This window comes from Pelodiscus sinensis, chromosome 22 (genome assembly GCF_049634645.1).
Source record: "Pelodiscus sinensis isolate JC-2024 chromosome 22, ASM4963464v1, whole genome shotgun sequence".
In the NCBI taxonomy this organism is placed as follows: Eukaryota; Metazoa; Chordata; order Testudines; family Trionychidae; genus Pelodiscus; species Pelodiscus sinensis.
The window spans coordinates 277,839-297,477 of NC_134732.1; the positions used below are offsets into that span (position 1 = coordinate 277,839).

A 19,639-nucleotide genomic window follows, 5' to 3' on the forward strand; every position below is an offset into this window, starting at 1 on the left:
CCCGGGCACACGGCGCCCCTTACAGCTGCAATCGGGCACACGACACACGCGCAGCTCCGCCCCCGGGCGCACGGCGCCCCTTACAGCTGCAATCGGGCGCACGGCGCACGCGCAGCTCCGCCCCCGGGCACACGGCGCCCCTTACAGCTGCAATCGGGCGCATGACACACACGCAGCTCCACCCCCGGGCACACGGCGCCCCTTACAGCTGCAATCGGGCGCATGACACACGCGCAGCTCCGCCCCCGGGCGCACGGCGCCCCTTACAGCTGCAATCGGGCGCACGGCGCACGCGCAGCTCCGCCCCCGGGCACACGGCGCCCCTTACAGCTGCAATCGGGCGCACGACGCACGCGCAGCTCCGCCCCCGGGCACACGGCGCCCCTTACAGCTGCAATCGGGCGCACGACGCACGCGCAGCTCCGCCTCCGGCACACGGCGCCTCTTACAGCTGCAATCGGGCGCACGGCGCACACGCAGCTCCGCCCCCGGGCACACGGCGCCCCTTACAGCTGCAATCGGGCGCACGGCGCACGCGCAGCTCCGCCCCTGGGCACACGGCGCCCCTTACAGCTGCAATCGGGCGCACGGCGCACGCGCAGCTCCGCCCCCGGGCACACGGCGCCCCTTACAGCTGCAATCGGGCGCATGACACACACGCAGCTCCACCCCCGGGCACACGGCGCCCCTTACAGCTGCAATCGGGCGCATGACACACGCGCAGCTCCGCCCCCGGGCACACGGCGCCCCTTACAGCTGCAATCGGGCGCACGGCGCACGCGCAGCTCCGCCCCCGGGCACACGGCGCCCCTTACAGCTGCAATCGGGCACACGACACACGCGCAGCTCCGCCCCCGGGCGCACGGCGCCCCTTACAGCTGCAATCGGGCGCACGGCGCACGCGCAGCTCCGCCCCCGGGCACACGGCGCCCCTTACAGCTGCAATCGGGCGCATGACACACACGCAGCTCCACCCCCGGGCACACGGCGCCCCTTACAGCTGCAATCGGGCGCATGACACACGCGCAGCTCCGCCCCCGGGCACACGGCGCCCCTTACAGCTGCAATCGGGCGCACGGCGCACGCGCAGCTCCGCCCCCGGGCACACGGCGCCCCTTACAGCTGCAATCGGGCACACGACACACGCGCAGCTCCGCCCCCGGGCGCACGGCGCCCCTTACAGCTGCAATCGGGCGCACGGCGCACGCGCAGCTCCGCCCCCGGGCACACGGCGCCCCTTACAGCTGCAATCGGGCGCACGACGCACGCGCAGCTCCGCCTCCGGCACACGGCGCCTCTTACAGCTGCAATCGGGCGCACGGCGCACACGCAGCTCCGCCCCCGGGCACACGGCGCCCCTTACAGCTGCAATCGGGCGCACGCGCAGCTCCGCCCCCGGGCACACGGCGCCCCTTACAGCTGCAATCGGGAGCACGGCGCACGCGCAGCTCCGCCCCCGGGCACACGGCGCCCCTTACAGCTGCAATCGGGCACACGACACACGCGCAGCTCCGCCCCCGGGCGCACGGCGCCCCTTACAGCTGCAATCGGGCGCACGGCGCACGCGCAGCTCCGCCCCCGGGCACACGGCGCCCCTTACAGCTGCAATCGGGCGCACGACGCACACGCAGCTCCGCCCCCGGGCACACGGCGCCCCTTTTGCTGCAATCGGGCGCACGGCGCACGCGCAGCTCCGCCCCCGGGCACACGGCGCCCCTTACAGCTGCAATCGGGCGCACGGTGCACGCGCAGCTCCGCCCCCGGGCACACGGCGCCCCTTACACCTGCAATCGGGCGCACGACACACACGCAGCTCCACCCCCGGGCACACGGCGCCCCTTACACCTGCAATCGGGCGCACGACACACACGCAGCTCCGCCCCCGGGCACACGGCGCCCCTTAGAGCTGCAATCGGGCGCACGACACACACGCAGCTCCGCCCCCGGGCACACGGCGCCCCTTACAGCTGCAATCGGGCGCACGACGCACACGCAGCTCCGCCCCCGGGCACACGGCGCCCCTTAGAGCTGCAATCGGGCGCACGACGCACACGCAGCTCCGCCCCCGGGCACACGGCGCCCCTTACAGCTGCAATCGGGCGCACGACGCACACGCAGCTCCGCCCCCGGGCACACGGCGCCCCTTACAGCTGCAATCGGGCGCACGGCGCACGCGCAGCTCCACCCCCGGGCACACGGCGCCCCTTACAGCTGCAATCGGGCGCACGCGCAGCTCCGCCCCCGGCCACACGGCGCCCCTTACAGCTGCAATCGGGCGCACGGCGCACGCGCAGCTCCGCCCCCGGCCACACGGCGCCCCTTACAGCTGCAATCGGGCGCACGGCACACGCGCAGCTCCACCCCCTGGCACACGGCGCCCCTTACAGCTGCAATCGGGCGCACGACGCACACGCAGCTCCGCCCCCGGGCACACGGCGCCCCTTACAGCTGCAATCGGGCACACGACACACACGCAGCTCCGCCCCGGGCACACGGCGCCCCTTACAGCTGCAATCGGGCACACTGCGCACGCGCAGCTCCGCCCCCGGGCACACGGCGCCCCTTACAGCTGCAATCGGGCGCACGGCGCACGCGCAGCTCCGCCCCCGGGCACACGGCGCCCCTTACAGCTGCAATCGGGCGCACGGCGCACGCGCAGCTCCGCCCCTGGGCACACGGCGCCCCTTACAGCTGCAATCGGGCACACGACACACACGCAGCTCCGCCCCGGGCACACGGCGCCCCTTACAGCTGCAATCGGGCGCACGACACACGCGCAGCTCCGCCCCCGGGCACACGGCGCCCCTTACAGCTGCAATCGGGCGCACGACACACGCGCAGCTCCGCCCCCGGGCACACGGCGCCCCTTACAGCTGCAATCGGGCGCACGACACACACGCAGCTCCGCCCCCGGGCACACGGCGCCCCTTACAGCTGCAATCGGGCGCACGGCGCATGCGCAGCTCCGCCTCCGGGCACACGGCGCCCCTTACAGCTGCAATCGGGCGCACGGCGCATGCGCAGCTCCGCCCCCGGGCACACGGCGCCCTTTACAGCTGCAATCGGGCTCACGGCGCACGCGCAGCTCCGCCCCCGGGCACACGGCGCCCCTTACAGCTGCAATCGGGCGCACGGCGCATGCGCAGCTCCGCCCCCGGGCACACGGCGCCCTTTACAGCTGCAATCGGGCTCACGGCGCACGCGCAGCTCCGCCCCCGGGCACACGGCGCCCCTTACAGCTGCAATCGGGCGGACGACACACACGCAGCTCCGCCCCCGGGCACACGGCGCCCCTTACAGCTGCAATCGGGCGCACGGCGCACGCGCAGCTCCGCCCCCGGGCACACGGCGCCCCTTTTGCTGCAATCGGGCGCACGGCGCACGCGCAGCTCCGCCCCCGGGCACACGGCGCCCCTTACAGCTGCAATCGGGCGCACGGCGCACACGCAGCTCCGCCCCCGGGCACACGGCGCCCCTTACAGCTGCAATCGGGCGCACGGCGCATGCGCAGCTCCGCCCCCGGGCACACGGCGCCCCTTACAGCTGCAATCGGGCGCACGGCGCACGTGCAGCTCCGCCCCCGGGCACACGGCGCCCCTTACAGCTGCAATCGGGCGCATGACACACGCGCAGCTCCACCCCCGGGCACACGGCGCCCCTTACAGCTGCAATCGGGCGCACGGCGCACGCGCAGCTCCGCCCCCGGGTGCACGGCGCCCCTTACAGCTGCAATCGGGCGCACGGCGCATGCGCAGCTCCGCCCCCGGGCACACGGCGCCCCTTACAGCTGCAATCGGGCGCACGACGCACGCGCAGCTCCGCCCCCGGGCACACGGCGCCCTTTACAGCTGCAATCGGGCGCACGGCGCAGCTCCGCCCCCGGGCACACGGCGCCCCTTACAGCTGCAATCGGGCGCACGGCGCATGCGCAGCTCCGCCCCCGGGCACACGGCGCCCTTTACAGCTGCAATCGGGCTCACGGCGCACGCGCAGCTCCGCCCCCGTGCACACGGCGCCCCTTACAGCTGCAATCGGGCGCACGACACACACGCAGCTCCGCCCCCGGGCACACGGCGCCCCTTTTGCTGCAATCGGGCGCACGGCGCACGCGCAGCTCCGCCCCCGGGCACACGGCGCCCCTTACAGCTGCAATCGGGCACACGACACACACACAGCTCCGCCCCGGGCACACGGCGCCCCTTACAGCTGCAATCGGGCGCACGGCGCACGCGCAGCTCCGCCCCCGGGCACACGGCGCCCCTTTTGCTGCAATCGGGCGCACGGCGCACGCGCAGCTCCGCCCCCGGGCACACGGCGCCCCTTACAGCTGCAATCGGGCGCACGGCGCATGCGCAGCTCCGCCCCCGGGCACACGGCGCCCCTTACAGCTGCAATCGGGCGCACGGCGCACGTGCAGCTCCGCCCCCGGGCACACGGCGCCCCTTACAGCTGCAATCGGGCGCATGACACACACGCAGCTCCACCCCCGGGCACACGGCGCCCCTTACAGCTGCAATCGGGCGCACGGCGCACGCGCAGCTCCGCCCCCGGGTGCACGGCGCCCCTTACAGCTGCAATCGGGCGCACGGCGCAGGCGCAGCTCCGCCCCCGGGCACACGGCGCCCCTTACAGCTGCAATCGGGCGCACGACGCACGCGCAGCTCCGCCCCCGGGCACACGGCGCCCTTTACAGCTGCAATCGGGCGCACGGCGCAGCTCCGCCCCCGGGCACACGGCGCCCCTTACAGCTGCAATCGGGCGCACGGCGCATGCGCAGCTCCGCCCCCGGGCACACGGCGCCCCTTACAGCTGCAATCGGGCGCACGGCGCATGCGCAGCTCCGCCCCCGGGCACACGGCGCCCTTTACAGCTGCAATCGGGCTCACGGCGCATGCGCAGCTCCGCCCCCGGGCACACGGCGCCCCTTACAGCTGCAATCGGGCGCACGACACACACGCAGCTCCGCCCCCGGGCACACGGCGCCCCTTTTGCTGCAATCGGGCGCACGGCGCACGCGCAGCTCCGCCCCCGGGCACACGGCGCCCCTTACAGCTGCAATCGGGCACACGACACACACACAGCTCCGCCCCGGGCACACGGCGCCCCTTACAGCTGCAATCGGGCGCACGGCGCACGCGCAGCTCCGCCCCCGGGCACACGGCGCCCCTTTTGCTGCAATCGGGCGCACGGCGCACGCGCAGCTCCGCCCCCGGGCACACGGCGCCCCTTACAGCTGCAATCGGGCGCACGGCGCATGCGCAGCTCCGCCCCCGGGCACACGGCGCCCCTTACAGCTGCAATCGGGCGCACGGCGCACGTGCAGCTCCGCCCCCGGGCACACGGCGCCCCTTACAGCTGCAATCGGGCGCATGACACACACGCAGCTCCACCCCCGGGCACACGGCGCCCCTTACAGCTGCAATCGGGCGCACGGCGCACGCGCAGCTCCGCCCCCGGGTGCACGGCGCCCCTTACAGCTGCAATCGGGCGCACGGCGCATGCGCAGCTCCGCCCCCGGGCACACGGCGCCCCTTACAGCTGCAATCGGGCGCACGACGCACGCGCAGCTCCGCCCCCGGGCACACGGCGCCCTTTACAGCTGCAATCGGGCGCACGGCGCAGCTCCGCCCCCGGGCACACGGCGCCCCTTACAGCTGCAATCGGGCGCACGACACACGCGCAGCTCCGCCCCCGGGCACACGGCGCCCCTTACAGCTGCAATCGGGCGCACGACACACACGCAGCTCCGCCCCCGGGCACACGGCGCCCCTTACAGCTGCAATCGGGCGCACGGCGCATGCGCAGCTCCGCCCCCGGGCACACGGCGCCCCTTACAGCTGCAATCGGGCGCACGGCGCATGCGCAGCTCCGCCCCCGGGCACACGGCGCCCTTTACAGCTGCAATCGGGCTCACGGCGCACGCGCAGCTCCGCCCCCGGGCACACGGCGCCCCTTACAGCTGCAATCGGGCGCACGACACACACGCAGCTCCGCCCCCGGGCACACGGCGCCCCTTACAGCTGCAATCGGGCGCACGGCGCACGCGCAGCTCCGCCCCCGGGCACACGGCGCCCCTTTTGCTGCAATCGGGCGCACGGCGCACGCGCAGCTCCGCCCCCGGGCACACGGCGCCCCTTACAGCTGCAATCGGGCGCACGGCGCACACGCAGCTCCGCCCCCGGGCACACGGCGCCCCTTACAGCTGCAATCGGGCGCACGGCGCATGCGCAGCTCCGCCCCCGGGCACACGGCGCCCCTTACAGCTGCAATCGGGCGCACGGCGCACGTGCAGCTCCGCCCCCGGGCACACGGCGCCCCTTACAGCTGCAATCGGGCGCATGACACACACGCAGCTCCACCCCCGGGCACACGGCGCCCCTTACAGCTGCAATCGGGCGCACGGCGCACGCGCAGCTCCGCCCCCGGGTGCACGGCGCCCCTTACAGCTGCAATCGGGCGCACGGCGCATGCGCAGCTCCGCCCCCGGGCACACGGCGCCCTTTACAGCTGCAATCGGGCGCACGGCGCAGCTCCGCCCCCGGGCACACGGCGCCCCTTACAGCTGCAATCGGGCGCACGACGCATGCGCAGCTCCGCCCCCGGGCACACGGCGCCCCTTACAGCTGCAATCGGGCGCACGGCGCATGCGCAGCTCCGCCCCCGGGCACACGGCGCCCTTTACAGCTGCAATCGGGCTCACGGCGCACGCGCAGCTCCGCCCCCGGGCACACGGCGCCCCTTACAGCTGCAATCGGGCGCACGACACACACGCAGCTCCGCCCCCGGGCACACGGCGCCCCTTTTGCTGCAATCGGGCGCACGGCGCACGCGCAGCTCCGCCCCCGGGCACACGGCGCCCCTTACAGCTGCAATCGGGCACACGACACACACACAGCTCCGCCCCGGGCACACGGCGCCCCTTACAGCTGCAATCGGGCGCACGGCGCACGCGCAGCTCCGCCCCCGGGCACACGGCGCCCCTTTTGCTGCAATCGGGCGCACGGCGCACGCGCAGCTCCGCCCCCGGGCACACGGCGCCCCTTACAGCTGCAATCGGGCGCACGGCGCATGCGCAGCTCCGCCCCCGGGCACACGGCGCCCCTTACAGCTGCAATCGGGCGCACGGCGCACGTGCAGCTCCGCCCCCGGGCACACGGCGCCCCTTACAGCTGCAATCGGGCGCATGACACACACGCAGCTCCACCCCCGGGCACACGGCGCCCCTTACAGCTGCAATCGGGCGCACGGCGCACGCGCAGCTCCGCCCCCGGGTGCACGGCGCCCCTTACAGCTGCAATCGGGCGCACGGCGCATGCGCAGCTCCGCCCCCGGGCACACGGCGCCCCTTACAGCTGCAATCGGGCGCACGACGCACGCGCAGCTCCGCCCCCGGGCACACGGCGCCCTTTACAGCTGCAATCGGGCGCACGGCGCAGCTCCGCCCCCGGGCACACGGCGCCCCTTACAGCTGCAATCGGGCGCACGACACACGCGCAGCTCCGCCCCCGGGCACACGGCGCCCCTTACAGCTGCAATCGGGCGCACGACACACACGCAGCTCCGCCCCCGGGCACACGGCGCCCCTTACAGCTGCAATCGGGCGCACGGCGCATGCGCAGCTCCGCCCCCGGGCACACGGCGCCCCTTACAGCTGCAATCGGGCGCACGGCGCATGCGCAGCTCCGCCCCCGGGCACACGGCGCCCTTTACAGCTGCAATCGCGCTCACGGCGCACGCGCAGCTCCGCCTCCGGGCACACGGCGCCCCTTACAGCTGCAATCGGGCGCACGGCGCACGCGCAGCTCCGCCCCCGGGCACACGGCGCCCCTTTTGCTGCAATCGGGCGCACGGCGCACGCGCAGCTCCGCCCCCGGGCACACGGCGCCCCATACAGCTGCAATCGGGCGCACGGCGCACACGCAGCTCCGCCCCCGGGCACACGGCGCCCCTTACAGCTGCAATCGGGCGCACGGCGCATGCGCAGCTCCGCCCCCGGGCACACGGCGCCCCTTACAGCTGCAATCGGGCGCACGGCGCACGTGCAGCTCCGCCCCCGGGCACACGGCGCCCCTTACAGCTGCAATCGGGCGCATGACACACACGCAGCTCCACCCCCGGGCACACGGCGCCCCTTACAGCTGCAATCGGGCGCACGGCGCACGCGCAGCTCCGCCCCCGGGTGCACGGCGCCCCTTACAGCTGCAATCGGGCGCACGGCGCATGCGCAGCTCCGCCCCCGGGCACACGGCGCCCCTTACAGCTGCAATCGGTCGCACGACGCACGCGCAGCTCCGCCCCCGGGCACACGGCGCCCTTTACAGCTGCAATCGGGCGCACGGCGCAGCTCCGCCCCCGGGCACACGGCGCCCCTTACAGCTGCAATCGGGCGCACGGCGCATGCGCAGCTCCGCCCCCGGGCACACGGCGCCCCTTACAGCTGCAATCGGGCGCACGGCGCATGCGCAGCTCCGCCCCCGGGCACACGGCGCCCTTTACAGCTGCAATCGGGCTCACGGCGCACGCGCAGCTCCGCCCCCGGGCACACGGCGCCCCTTACAGCTGCAATCGGGCGCACGACACACACGCAGCTCCGCCCCCGGGCACACGGCGCCCCTTTTGCTGCAATCGGGCGCACGACACACACACAGCTCCGCCCCCGGGCACACGGCGCCCCTTACAGCTGCAATCGGGCGCATGACACACACGCAGCTCCGCCCCCGGGCACACGGCGCCCCTTACAGCTGCAATCGGGCGCACGGCGCACGCGCAGCTCCGCCCCCGGGCACACGGCGCCCCTTACAGCTGCAATCGGGCGCATGGCGCTCGCGCAGCTCCGCCCCCGGGCACACGGCGCCCCTTACAGCTGCAATCGGGCGCACGACACACGCGCAGCTCCGCCCCCGGGCACACGGCGCCCCTTACAGCTGCAATCGGGCGCATGGCGCTCGCGCAGCTCCGCCCCCGGGCACACGGCGCCCCTTACAGCTGCAATCGGGCGCACGGCGCACGCGCAGCTCCGCCCCCGGGCACACGGCGCCCCTTACAGCTGCAATCGGGCGCACGGCGCAGCTCCGCCCCCGGGCACACGGCGCCCCTTACAGCTGCAATCGGGCGCACGGCGCACGGCGCAGCTCCGCCCCCGGGCACACGGCGCCCCTTACAGCTGCAATCGGGAGCACGGCGCCCCTGAGAGCTGCCATCAGGCACCCCCCCCAGTTTGGCGCCACGGGCAGCTGCCTGGCTAGCCCCGCCCCTTAATCTGGCCCTGGTTGAGTCACAGACAGACACCAGCCAGCCTGAGCAGCAGCAGAGCTGAGAGTGACAAGGAATAGGGGAGGGTGAGAAAGGGAGACTGAGTGCAAGGGGCCGCGTGGGAGTGATGGGGGACTGGCCGGGGCGGTCGATGGGTATCGCTTCAGCACAGACTACACCCCTCGACACAACCCCCAGCCTGCTTCTGAGCTGCCAACCCGCAGCGACCCCCAGCACAACCCCAACCTGCCAACCCCCCAGCACAACCCCCTAACTGCCAACCCGCAGCGACCCCCAGCACAACCCCAACCTGCCAACCCCCCAGCACAACCCCCTAACTGCCAATCCGCAGCGACCCCCAGCACAACCCCAACCTGCCAACCCCCCAGCACAACCCCCTAACTGCCAACCCGCAGCGACCCCCAGCACAACCCCAACCTGTCAACCCCCCAGCACAACCCCCTAACTGCCAACCCGCAGCGACCCCCAGCACAACCCCAACCTGCCAACCCCCCAGCACAACCCCCTAACTGCCAACCCGCAGCGACCCCCAGCACAACCCCAACCTGTCAACCCCCCAGCACAACCCCCTAACTGCCAACCCGCAGCGACCCCCAGCACAACCCCAACCTGTCAACCCCCCAGCACAACCCCCTAACTGCCAACCCGCAGCGACCCCCAGCACAACCCCCTAACTGCCAATCCGCAGCGACCCCCAGCACAACCCCAACCTGTCAACCCCCCAGCACAACCCCCTAACTGCCAATCCGCAGCGACCCCCAGCACAACCCCAACCTGCCAACCCCTCAGCACAACCCCCTAACTGCCAACCCGCAGCGACCCCCAGCACAACCCCAGCCTGCCAACCCCCCAGCACAACCCCCTAACTGCCAACCCGCAGCGACCCCCAGCACAACCCCAACCTGCCAACCCCCCAGCACAACCCCCTAACTGCCAATCCGCAGCGACCCCCAGCACAACCCCAACCTGCCAACCCCTCAGCACAACCCCCTAACTGCCAACCCGCAGCGACCCCCAGCACAACCCCAACCTGCCAACCCCCCAGCACAACCCCCTAACTGCCAACCCGCAGCGACCCCCAGCATAACCCCAACCTGCCACCCTGTGACCCCCAGTATCCCTCAGCCTACCTCTGAGCTGCCAACCCCCACAGAGCAACCCCCAACCTGCTATCTCAGAATGCCCCAAGACAACCTCCAACCTGCCCCCTAATCTTCCAATCTCCCAGCAGCCAAGCACAATCCTCAAACCTGCCCTCGAGCTGCCATCCCCGAACACATCCCCTAGCCTGCCCCCAACCTTCCAGTCCCAGAACGCGAGCTTTGACCTCTCCTGCATCTCACTGATTCAAGGTGGCCCGCGTTCTTGCAGGAAATGGGCCTGCCCATTCCACCTGCTTCAGTACAAATGGGCAGGCAATGGCATTTTTGGCTGTAAAAAGTACAAAAATAATAAAGCGCAATAAAACTTAAAACAAAAATTCAGTTTTCTCCAAATGTCAGGTGTGTTGCCCCCCGCCAGACTCCTCTCGAGACACCTACGGATGCCCGTTCCACTGGTAGAGAAACACTGGCCTAGACGGTTAAGCAATAAGCCTTGGCTTAATCTTGCTGACCACTTGCATCCCCCCCATTGCTAACCCTGTATCAGAGCTGGAGCTAGTGCCGGGGGAGCAGGCTTAAAAGCCATTTTCCCCCAGCACTGGCTCCATGGTGCTAGCTGCTCCCCCTGCACAGCTGCCTCTATCAGAGGCAGCAGCTGGGAGGGAGGGGGAAGGTCAAGGGGAGGTTGTCATGAAGCAGCCTCTGTCCTCGGTGGGCCCAGGCTCCCCAGACAGAGGCTGCTCCCGGAGATGCGGAGCAGCCACTGTCCACAGGGAGCTCGGACTCCCCACAGACAGGGGCTGTTACCATGAAGCATCTCCCTGAACAACCTCCCCTGCTGCCCCCTCTCCTCACCTCCCCCACCCCTGCTGCTGCCTCTGATATCAGAGGCAGCAGCGGGGAGTTGGCGGAGCAGGGGAGGCTGCCACAAAGCAGTCTCTGTCTGCAGCAGGCCCAGGACTAATTTCTTAGAGCTGTAACCTGAAAGAGCAAGACACTTTGGGCTCCCGCAGGCTCAACCACACGTAGATCCCGTCACTGTAAAACAAGCCTAAGGGAGATGCACAGACTGAAAGATCCAGGCCCATGTGATCAGAGCCTGGGACTGCAACCTGCAGCATCATGCCCGTCCTACGAATTCACCCTTGGACATCAGAGCAGGTTTGACCATGGGCAAAAAGACCAGCTACTCGCCTTTGTAACTGTTCTTCGAGATGCGTCGCTCACCTCTGTTCCAATCAGGTGCGCGCGCTGCGTGCACGGCTGTTGGAAAGTTTTACCCTAGCTGCTCCCAGCAGGTTGACCGTGGAGCTCTCTGGAGTGGCACTGGTGCCACACCCTATAGATGACTCTGCCAGCCCAATCGCCCCCCCCCAGTTTCTTCTTGATGGCTACTCTGACAGCAGAGGAGGAGGGTGGGCGTGGAATCAAGATGAGCAACATGTCTCGAAGAACAACCGTTACAAAGGTGAGTAACCATTTTTGCTTCTTTGAGTGTTTGCTGGCATCAGTTCCGATCAGGTGACTCACAAGCCTTACCCTGGAGGAGACCCTGCCTAGTCAATGCGTAGCTGACTTGAGTACTGTGGTACCCAAGGCCAGGTCCTATCTGGACTGTTTCATGACAGCATAGTGTGATGTGAAGGTATGCACCAAAGACCACATAGCAGCTCTACAGATCTCCTGGAGAGGTACCTGAGCCAAGAAACAGCTGAAGAGGCCTGTGTCCATGTAGAACACTCTGTGAGAGGCAGTGAGGAAACCTTGGCCAGATCGTAACACATACGGCTGCATGCTGTGATCCAGGAGAAACAACACTGCAACAAGATTAGCAGCCCCTTTACAAGATCTGCCATTGGCATGAACGGCTGCGAGGACTTGCGAAAGGCCGTGGTCCGGTTGATGTAGAAGTCCAGTGCCTGCCTGACATCAGGGGATGCCATCTTGTCCCTGTAAGCTCTGGTGGGGATTAAGGTAGAACATGGGAAGAAAATGTCCTGGCCAATGTGGAAGTTAGAGCCCACTTTTGGGAGGAAAGCTGGGTGAGGGCAAAGCTGGATTTCGTCCGTAAGGAACGCAGTGTATGGGGCTCAACACCAGGGCATGGAGCCTGCCAAGTGGAGGTGATGGCAACCGGAAGAGCCACCTTCCATGAGAGCAAGTGGGGGGGGGGGGACCCAGGAGCACCATAAGGACCAGGCTGAGTTCTCAAGCAGGGACGGGGCACTGGGCTGGAGAATGGAATCTGTCCAGGCCCTTGAGGAAGCACCCGACCAGGAGGCTTATGAAAACAGAGCAACCAGCTCCCACCAGGCGGAAAGCAGAGAGGCCACCAGGTGCTTTAGGAACATGAGGCACTCCAGCTCCTGGGCGACAGAGGTAGACAAGGGGCCCAGATGATGCTGCAGATGCCAACAGGAGAAATGTTTCAATTTAGCCAAGTATGTGAGTCTAGCAGAGGGCTTTCTACAGCCAAGAAGGACATGGTGGACTCGCAAGCCTGCTCGGCAGGATTTAGCCACAAAGCTGCTACACCATGAGGTAAGGGAGGGAGTGGAGGTCCGAGTGGTGGAGATGACCATGATGAGGCCCAAGAGCAGGGGAAGTGGAATGGGCAGGTGTACCAACAGCTCCAGGAGAGTGGGGTACCGTGCTGACTGGCCCAGGCTGGAGCTATTAGGATAACATTCATCCTGTCCTGAGGAGCTTGAGAAACACCTTGTGGGCCTACGGGGGAAAAGCATACAGCAGACCGGTTTGCCACGGGATCAAGAATGCGTCTGCTTTTAAGGATCCTAGGCTGAGACCTCAGAATGACCAGAAACGCAGGCACTTCCAGTTGTCCCAGGTGGCAAAGAGACCTAGCTGGGGAAATCTCCACTTCTGGAAAATGGCATGGAAGACATCTGGCCGGATTGGCCACATGTGAGCAAACACATGTCGGCTGAGGTGATCTGCCAACTGGTTCTGGACACTTGGGAGGTATGATGCCTCCAGGTGAGTAGAGTGAACAATGCACAATTCCCACAAATGAAGGACTTCCGAGCAAAGGAGACCAGCTCCACCCTGTTTGTTGATGCAGTTCATGGCGGCCGTGTTACCCCACACACTGCCCCCCGAATGTGCGGTAGAAACACAAGACGTGTGTGGCAGGCACTGATGTTGAGAGACAACTTCCATCATCCACATTGTTGGAGTGGCGAGGTTCCCAAGGTGAGCCTCTCTGAACCTAAAGTGGACCCACCTGTGACCAGAGATAATGTGGGTTGTGGAGCATGAAATGGAATGAGCCATCACCAGCTGAGGGTCCAGCCACCACCGGAGGGCGTGAATCAAGCAGCGAGGAACCATGACCCCCATGTGGGTGGGAAGCAGGGCGTCTGTCCCTACAAGTGGACTGATTCATCTCCACGAGGCCTTGAGCAGCCTCAAAAGTGTTCAGTGTGGAAGACAGGCCAAGCACCATCAGAACCCGGGACTCAAGAGGAGCTCATCATCTCAGTGCCCAAGCCCAGTAGGGCCTGCCACAGCGGACAGCATGGACAAAGCAGGGCGTGCCGCTGGCGCAGCCACAGGGGACTTAGCCACTCTGGAAGATGTGCTGGAGAATGGGACCAGCACTGGAGGCCTTTGGAGAGCACCAGTGCTGGGACCGGAGGTGCACTACGCACCAAGGCACCCGATGCCAGTTCCTGTCTCAGTCCAGAGAGTGGATTCCACACGGAGCTGCTCCTTCTCTGTAGTATGGTTTAAGGCCTTGCAGATCACGCCCTTGTCTGCCAATAGGCTTCTCACAGGCACCCAGCACAGGAGTCCTGGGGGCTGCTCATTAGCATAGACTTGAGGCAAGACCTGCAGGGTTTGGCATGCTCCAGCCCAACCCCCCTCTAACTACAACTATCCACTAATGAACTATAAGCACTAGGGCCACATGGCCCCTGCAATGCAAGAGAGCCACAGTTCCAAATAGTGAGGAGAAGGAACTGAGGGGCTGTTGGGCTGGCAGGGTCATCTATAGGGTGCTGCACCAGCATCCCTCCATGGGGCTCCACAGCCAACCTGGCGGGCAGCAGCCGGGGGGAACTTTCCAGCAGCCAAGCACATAGTGTGCACACCTGACTTGAAGTGATAGGAGCAAGCATTGGAAGCAGCAGCCGGGGGGAACTTTCCAGCAGCCAAGCACATAGTGTGCACACCTGACTTGCAGTGATGTGAGCAAGCACTGGAAGGAGCAGCCGGGGGGAACTTTCCAGCAGCCAAGCACATAGTGTGCACACCTGACTTGCAGTGATGTGAGCAAGCACTGGAAGCAGCAGCCGGGGGGAACTTTCCAGCAGCCAAGCACATAGTGTGCACACCTGACTTGCAGTGATGTGAGCAAGCATTGGAAGCAGCAGCCGGGGGGAACTTTCCAGCAGCCAAGCTCATAGTGTGCACACCTGACTTGAAGTGATAGGAGCAAGCATTGGAAGCAGCAGCCAGGGGAAACTTTCCAGCAGCCATGCTCATAGTGTGCACACCTGACTTGAAGTGATAGGAGCAAGCATTGGAAGCAGCAGCCGGGGGAAACTTTCCAGCAGCCATGCTCATAGTGTGCACACCTGACTTGAAGTGATAGGAGCAAGCATTGGAAGCAGCAGCCGGGGGGAACTTTCCAGCAGCCAAGCTCATAGTGTGCACACCTGACTTGAAGTGATATGAGCAAGCATTGGAAGCAGCAGCGGCCAGCAAGGGACATTATTTGACTAGGCAGGTTAGTGACTTGCTAAGCCTAGGACAGTAAGTTTGCCAACTTGGCAATATTTAAAATCCAGAGACTCCGTGCTGGAAGTTGGAACCTCCCCTGCCCTGCCTCCTCCTGCCGGGGACAACATCCCATTCACGCCTTTCCTCCTGCCCCTTTTGCTGGGGGCTGGAACAGTTGGTAGCATGGGGGTGCTGTGAGCCATTGAATCAAGCTGTAATCCTGCAAACCACGTGGGGTGCTGCAGCCCCCCGCTCCCTAGCTCCAGTCTGGGCCTGTTGCTCACTGCTTTTCCCCTCCCACACCTGGCTGGGTCAGGAGGGACTTGCCTGCAGAGCTGGGGCTGGGAGCTGCAGTTGCCTAACACAGGCAGGAGCAGCTCTGAATAGAGGCTGGGTGGGTGATGACATTGGGTGTCCACTTAGCTCCGACTAGACACTGGTTGGTCCCTGTTTCAACCAGACTTTGCAGCTGAAAGCCAGGCATCTGGCCACCACAAGGGCAGGGCAGGGGCTCAGATACAGGGCTGGGGGAGGGGGAGAGGGGAGTCTTTGGAGGGCAGGTTGGGGGCTCAGGAAAGACAGGCTGGGGGAGCTGGCAGAGTGGGATCTTGTCACTGGGGGTGTGAGCGGATTTATCAGCTGGGAGGAAGACTGCAGGGTCAGAGGTGCCCTCCAGCAGGGACACAGCTAGGTTTAGTCTGGGGGGGGCCAATAGGATTGTGGGCACATATCAGTGTATGAGGAGAGGAGTGGAGGTGGCAGCAGTGAGGTCGGGGGGGGGGGAGCTCTGATGCTCCACTAGCTTGGCATGAGCCCAGATGTCTGGGCGCCCCCTGTACTACACCATAGCGCTTTTGGGGAAGGGATGGTCCCAGCCTGCTCCCTGGGAAGCCTGGGGGGTGCTGGGAGCCACTGAATCAAGCTGGGGGTGGGGGCTCTTACTCCCCCAGCCCAGTTCTCTTACACTGTGCATCCCTCCCACAAACACTTGCATACTTCCATGAACCCACACGCTGCTTGCTCTCCCTCTCCTACACATATGCAGGCACCCTACATGTGCCCAGTCCTCCCTCCCCCATGCACAGCCCGTCACAGCCTGAGCATCACGCTCGCAGCCAGGCCAGGTGAATTTTGTTCTGTTCAGCAGATAATACCCCATGTGACTCAGTTTCCCTGCTCACCCTGTCTCTCCCCTTGTAATGCTGGCACTGGCTATAGGGAAGGGCATCCTTCCCTGCACACAGTTAGGGAGGAGACACAATTTAATTGATCAGAGCTCAAAGGATTTTCCCCTAATCGAATGTCTGTCACTTTCCTGCTTCAGGAAGGGAGGCAGCTCGAGGGGAAGGGAGGGGGAATCAGGGATGCTCAGGGCCAGAGTGCATAGGGGTCAGCGCTGTGCAGAGACCCACTCACCACAGTAGCCACAGGCCCCTAGCGCTGACTCTGCAGTTCAGGGGGGAGCGGGACTGTCACCCCCGGCCCCTCAGCTTGGTAGCTTGGGGTCTGGAGCACGTGGCAGGCCTGGGGCTGTGGGGCAGCAGGTCTGCCCAGAGGCTGGGAGGACAGTGATTAGACTCCTCCCAGGAGGCGTGGCTGAATAGATCTCCTTTGCAGGGGCGTAGGGGGAAGCACAGCTTCCTGGGGGAGCAGCTCCAAGAGGCAGTGGAAGGGGATGAAAGCCCATTTGCAAAGTGGTGGGTGACGAGAGGGGACAGGAATGTTGTGAAAAGCTCCTTTTAGACCCCTCCATTCATTTCTGTTGCTTGGTATCACCCCAGCCATCTGCATCACTCCAGAGCCCGGGATGGCAATGGGCAAACCGACCCCTCCCTGCCCAAAGAGCTGGGATGACTCTGCCCCCTGCCAGCGCCAGTCTGCCTGTGCCTCTGCCCAGTAAGACTCAAAGACCCCCAGGCCAGGGGACCCAGGGACACTCAGACGGCAGATAACCTCCTCCCTGCAGCTCCAGGGCCCAGGCTGCTGCCGCTTCGCTGTGGGTCGGAGGTGAATCTGGAACAGCATGAAAGGCTCCTGGCCCTTCCTTCCTGCCACCTCCGTGCCAGCCCCCAGCCACCTGCTGAACCAAGCCAGGGCACCCTGCTCAGACACAGCTTAAGCCATAAACAGCCTCCAGGGCCCAGCTGGGCCAGCCCACAGACCGCTGGCCCAATGCTCAGCTCCCATTTCAAAGTAAAGGCCCGTCCTTTGGTGCCATCCGCGGGGTTTACAGGGGAAGGGGGAGTGCAGCTGTGTGGATCCCAGTGCAGGATCAGGCCACGGGGTAGGCCCAGCCTTAGGCTGGAAGAAGCTGACATGCTGCAGGCCACAGAATACATCCTCATCCCTGCAAATGGCCTGTCAATGGGGCAGGCTCCTCTGGGACAGGGCTGATGTGGCACAGAGCTGCCAAGGAGGCCTAGGGGAGAAGCCCTGCTCATTTATTGGCAGCATCCTCTGGAAAATGGCCCCCAGCTGACCCTCCAGGATCCTCCCCCATACACACATTTTTGGCTGACACTAATATTTGTCGCCGTCTCCCTTGGCCACCAGAGTCGTGGCCTGTCCTGCCCTGCCCTGCCAAGCTCAGCCTCGCTGCCTGGCGATGACACAAACAGCCGAGGTGCCTGGAGGGAACCCCCTATGGAGCATGCCCAGGAGACCTGTCTCCAGGCTGTGCCCACCTGCACTCGGGCAGCAGGGCCCTCCTCACACTGAGCAGTGTTCCCCCGGTTCCTGCAGCCCCCCAGACCCTGCAGCCCTCCATCCAGCCCCCCCCCCCAGTTCCTGCAGCCCCCAGCCTGGACTCCCCCTTCCCCTCCCCCCTGGTTCCTGCAGCCCCCCAGACCCTGCAGCCCTCCATCCAGCCCCCCCCCGGGTTCCTGCAGCCCCCCCAGACCCTGCAGCCCTCCATCCAGCCCCCCCCCCGGGTTCCTGCATCCCCCCGGGTTCCTGCAGCCCTCCATCCAGCCCCCCCCGGTTTCCTGCAGCCCCCAGCCTGGACTCCCCCTTCCCCCCCCCCCCGGCTCCTGCAGCCCCCAGCCTGGACTCCCCCTTTCCTCTCCCCGGTTCCTGCAGCCCCCAGCCTGGACTCCCCCTTTCCTCTCCCCGGTTCCTGCAGCCCCCAGCCTGGACTCCCCCTTCCCCCCCCCCCGGTTCCTGCAGCCCCCAGCCTGGACTCCCCCTCCCCCCCCCCCGGTTCCTGCAGCCCCCAGCCTGGACTCCCCCTTCCCCCCCCCCGGTTCCTGCAGCCCCCAGCCTGGACTCCCCCTTCCCCCCCCCCGGTTCCTGCAGCCCCCAGCCTGGACTCCCCCTTCCCCCCCCCCGGTTCCTGCAGCCCCCAGCCTGGACTCCCCCTTTCCCCCCCGGTTCCTGCAGCCCCCAGCCTGGACTCCCCCTTCCCCCCCCCCCCCGGTTCCTGCAGCCCCCAGCCTGGACTCCCCCTTTCCTCTCCCCGGTTCCTGCAGCCCCCAGCCTGGACTCCCCCTTTCCCCCCCGGTTCCTGCAGCCCCCAGCCTGGACTCCCCCTTTCCCCCCCGGTTCCTGCAGCCCCCAGCCTGGACTCCCCCTTCCCCCCCCCCCCGTTCCTGCAGCCCCCAGCCTGGACTCCCCCTTTCCCCCCCGGTTCCTGCAGCCCCCAGCCTGGACTCCCCCTTCCCCCCCCGGTTCCTGCAGCCCCCAGCCTGGACTCCCCCTTTCCCCCCCGGTTCCTGCAGCCCCCAGCCTGGACTCCCCCTTCCCCCCCCCCGGTTCCTGCAGCCCCCAGCCTGGACTCCCCCTTCCCCCCCCCGGTTCCTGCAGCCCCCAGCCTGGACTCCCCCTTTCCCCCACGGTTCCTGCAGCCCCCAGCCTGGACTCCCCCTTCCCCCCCCCCGGTTCCTGCAGCCCCCAGCCTGGACTCCCCCTTCCCCCCCCCGGTTCCTGCAGCCCCCAGCCTGGATTCCCCCTTCCCCCCCCCCGGTTCCTGCAGCCCCCAGCCTGGACTCCCCCTTCCCCCCCCCCGGTTCCTGCAGCCCCCAGCCTGGATTCCCCCCCCCCCAACCCAATTTCTGCAGCCTCCGCCCGCGACACAACCTCCCCCCCGCCGGGCCGGTCCCTGCAGCCCCAGCCCAGGATCCCCGGTTCCCGCAGCCCAGCCAGGGCAGGGGCTCCCCGTACCTCCTCCTCCAGCCGCTGCGCCCGCTCAGTGCGCGGCCCCAGGCCGGGGCGGCTCCATCCTGCACCGGCCGCCACGGATCGGGCCCGGCTCCCCGCCTACCTGTCAGGCCGCTTCCAGCTCCGTATCGCCCCCAGCGGGCAGGAGCAGCCTTAAAGGGGCCGCGCCCGCCTCCCAGCTCCGCGGCCCCCCCGGTCTGCGCCCAGAGCGTGGGATCCGCCGCCCCCGCCCAGCTCCCCGCACGCACCAGCCCCGCATTTCTCCAGGCTTTTCTGACGAACTCCCCCGCCCCCGCCCCCGCATGGCATCGCAGCAGCTGGGTCTCCCCTCCCCTGTGCCCTACCCGAAGCAGCTTCCTGGG

General features: G+C 67.3%; 1 protein-coding gene across 1 annotated transcript in view; it reads right to left on the minus strand.

Annotated features, from left to right (window-relative positions):
• Positions 1 to 19,397, minus strand: part of AJM1 (apical junction component 1 homolog) — a 54,058-nt gene extending 34,661 nt beyond the window's left edge. The window contains exon 1 of the mRNA XM_075905464.1: positions 19,281 to 19,397. The gene's annotated coding sequence lies outside the window, so the exon portion shown is untranslated. The remainder of the gene's footprint in view (positions 1 to 19,280) is intronic.
• Positions 19,398 to 19,639: the final 242 nt, after the last annotated feature.